We start from the raw sequence: 3487 nt of genomic DNA on the forward strand, positions 1-3487 counted from the left end.
GCGTCCGATGCTTGGACCATTCCGAGGCGGCCCTGAAGCCTCTTCCGTCTAGCCGTTGGGTCCTTCTCGCCGCATCCCTCGCCTCGCACCCCGATTGCTATGCGGTGAGGCTCCTCGGCCGCCTCGGAACTATCTGTGTATCGGACGCGTCGCGGGATAAGGGGTTGTCACTGGTAGTCGCCCCAAGCGCGTTCGATGCTTGGACCATTCCGAGGCGGCCCTGAAGCCTCTTCCGTCTAGCCGTTGGGTCCTTCTCGCCGCATCCCTCGCCTCGCACCCCGATTGCTATGCGGTGAGGCTCCTCGGCCGCCTTGGAACTATCTGTGTATCGGACGCGTCGCGGGATAAGGGGTTGTCACTGGTAGTCGCCCCAAGCGCGTCCGATGCTTGGACCATTCCGAGGCGGACCCGAAGCCTCTTCCGTCTAGCCGTTGGGTCCTTCTCGCCGCATCCTTCGCCTCGCACCCCGATTGCTATGCGGTGAGGCTCCTCGGCCGCCTCGGAACTATCTGTGTATCGGACGCGTCGCGGGATAAGGGGTTGTCACTGGTAGTCGCCCCAAGCGCGTCCGATGCTTGGACCATTCCGAGGCGGACCCGAAGCCTCTTCCGTCTAGCCGTTGGGTCCTTCTCGCCGCATCCCTCGCCTCGCACCCCGATTGCTATGCGGTGAGGCTCCTCGGCCGCCTTGGAACTATCTGTGTATCGGACGCGTCGCGGGATAAGGGGTTGTCACTGGTAGTCGCCCCAAGCGCGTCCGATGCTTGGACCATTCCGAGGCGGACCCGAAGCCTCTTCCGTCTAGCCGTTGGGTCCTTCTCGCCGCATCCCTCGCCTCGCACCCCGATTGCTATGCGGTGAGGCTCCTCGGCCGCCTTGGAACTATCTGTGTATCGGACGCGTCGCGGGATAAGGGGTTGTCACTGGTAGTCGCCCCAAGCGCGTCCGATGCTTGGACCATTCCGAGGCGGACCCGAAGCCTCTTCCGTCTAGCCGTTGGGTCCTTCTCGCCGCATCCCTCGCCTCGCACCCCGATTGCTATGCGGTGAGGCTCCTCGGCCGCCTTGGAACTATCTGTGTATCGGACGCGTCGCGGGATAAGGGGTTGTCACTGGTAGTCGCCCCAAGCGCGTCCGATGCTTGGACCATTCCGAGGCGGCCCCGAAGCCTCTTCCGTGTAGCCGTTGGGTCCTTCTCGCCGCATCCCTCGCCTCGCACCCCGATTGCTATGCGGTGAGGCTCCTCGGCCGCCTGGGAACTATCTTCGTATCGGACGCATCGCGGGATAAGGGGTTGTCACTGGTAGTCGCCCCAAGCGCGTCCGATGCTTGGACTATTCCGAGGCGGCCCTGTGGCCTCTTCCGTCTAGCCGTTGGGGCCATCTCGCCGCATCCCCCACCTCGCACCCCGATTGCTATGCGGTGAGGCTCTTCGGCCGCCTTGGAACTATCTTCGTATCGATCGCATCGCGGGATAAGGGGTTGTCACTGGTAGTGGCCCCAAGCGCGTCCGATGCTTGGACTATTCCGAGGCGGCCCTGCAGCCTCTTCCGTCTAGCCGTTGGGGCCATCTCGCCGCATCCCCCACCTCGCACCCCGATTGCTATGCGGTGAGGCTCCTCGGCCGCCTTGGAACTATCTTCGTATCGGACGCATCGCGGGATAAGGGGTTGTCACTGGTAGTCGCCCCAAGCGCGTCCGATGCTTGGACTATTCCGACGCGGCCCTGTGGCCTCTTCCGTCTAGCCGTTGGGGCCATCTCGCCGCATCCCCCACCTCGCACCCCGATTGCTATGCGGTGAGGCTCCTCGGCCGCCTTGGAACCATCTTCGTATCGGACGCATCGCGGGATAGGGGGCTGTCACTGGTAGTCGCCCCAAGCGTGTCCGATGCTTGGACCATTCCTAGGCGGCCCTGAAGCCTCTTCCGTCTAGCCGTTGGGGCCTTCCCGCCCCATCCCTCGCCTCGCACCCCCGATTGCTATGCGGTGAGGCTCCTCGGCCGCCTTGGAACCATCTGTGTATCGGACGCATCGCGGGATAAGGGGTTGGCACTGGCAGTCGCCCCAAGCGCGTCCGATGCTTGGACCATTCCGAGGTGGCCCTGAAGCCTCTTCCGTCTAGCCGTTGGGGCCTTCCCGCCCCATCCCTCGCCTCGCACCCCGATTGATATGCGGTGAGGCTCCTCGGCCGCCTTGGAACTATCTGTGTATCGGACGCATCGCGGGATAAGGGGTTGGCACTGGTAGTCGTCCCAATCGCATCCGATGCTTGGACCATTCCGAGGCGGCCCTGCAGCCTCTTCCGTTTAGCCGTCGGGGCCTTCCCGCCGCATCCCTCGCCTCGCATCCCGATTCCTATGCGGTGAGTCTTCTCGGCCGCCGCGGAACTATACCTGTTATTGCTACTGCATCCTTCGGCTGGTAACCTCCTCTGCCGCCTTGGAACGTTCTCTTTGTCGGACGCGTCGCGGGATAAGGGGTTGGCACTGGTAGTCGCCCCAAGCGCGCCCGATGCATAGACCGCTCCGAGTCGACCTTGCTTTCAGCCTCTCACATGCATAGACCTCTCTGAGTCGACCCTGCAGCCTCTCACGTTTAGCCTTTGGAATCTCGCCTCACAACATGATTGCTATCCTTGATGCATCCCTTGCCTCGAGCCCTGATTGCTTTCTTGGCTGCATCCCTCCTCTCCTCACAGCCCGGTTGTCATCACTGCTTCATCCGTCGCTTCATGCATTCTGGCTGCTGGGCCCTTCCCACCGCACACCTCGATTGCTATCTCTTCTGCATCACACACCCCGATTGCTATCTCTGCTACATCCCTCGGCTCTCACTTCTGCATCCTTCGCCTCACACCTCGATTGCTATCAATGCTGCATCCGTAACCTCACACCCCGATTGCTATGCGGGGAGGCTCCTTGGCCGCCTTGGAAATTTCTGTGTGTCGGACGCACCGCGGGATAAGGGGTTGGCACTGGTAGTCGCCCCAAGTGCGCCCGATTCTTAGACCGCTTCGAGGTGACCTCGTAGCCTCTTTCGTCCAGGCTTCCTGCCTTCAACGCCCTTTTTACACCTCGATTGCTATGCGCGGGCTCGTTGGCGTCTATCACCTCTCTGCGAAGAGTGGCACGATGATTGTTGGGGTAAATCGTAGCAGTCCGATCTCTGGCCTTGGGCCATTGTGAGGGCTGATCGATTTCCTGTGCGCATCTCGTGTTCGCCCAGTAACAGACTCGACGACTTGTAATCGGTCTTGTTCCCGATTGTTCCTGGAGGTAGTCTTCGGAACTCTTGGATTTGACCTGTCACTCGAACTGTCCTCTTCCGAGGATGCTTGTGTGTGTGTGCTTGTGCCATTTCCTTGGCGGTATTAACGAGATATTAAAGAGCGGAGTGAGCGCCTCGCCCAGCTATGTTTGGGGCTCTCACTCCCTTACCCGGTGTGCGACCGCTTTGCACGTAGGTTGCGGAGCATCGCGACTCTTTCG

The sequence above is a fragment of the Cryptomeria japonica genome, unplaced genomic scaffold (genome assembly GCF_030272615.1).
Source record: "Cryptomeria japonica unplaced genomic scaffold, Sugi_1.0 HiC_scaffold_58, whole genome shotgun sequence".
Lineage (NCBI taxonomy): Eukaryota > Viridiplantae > Streptophyta > Pinopsida > Cupressales > Cupressaceae > Cryptomeria > Cryptomeria japonica.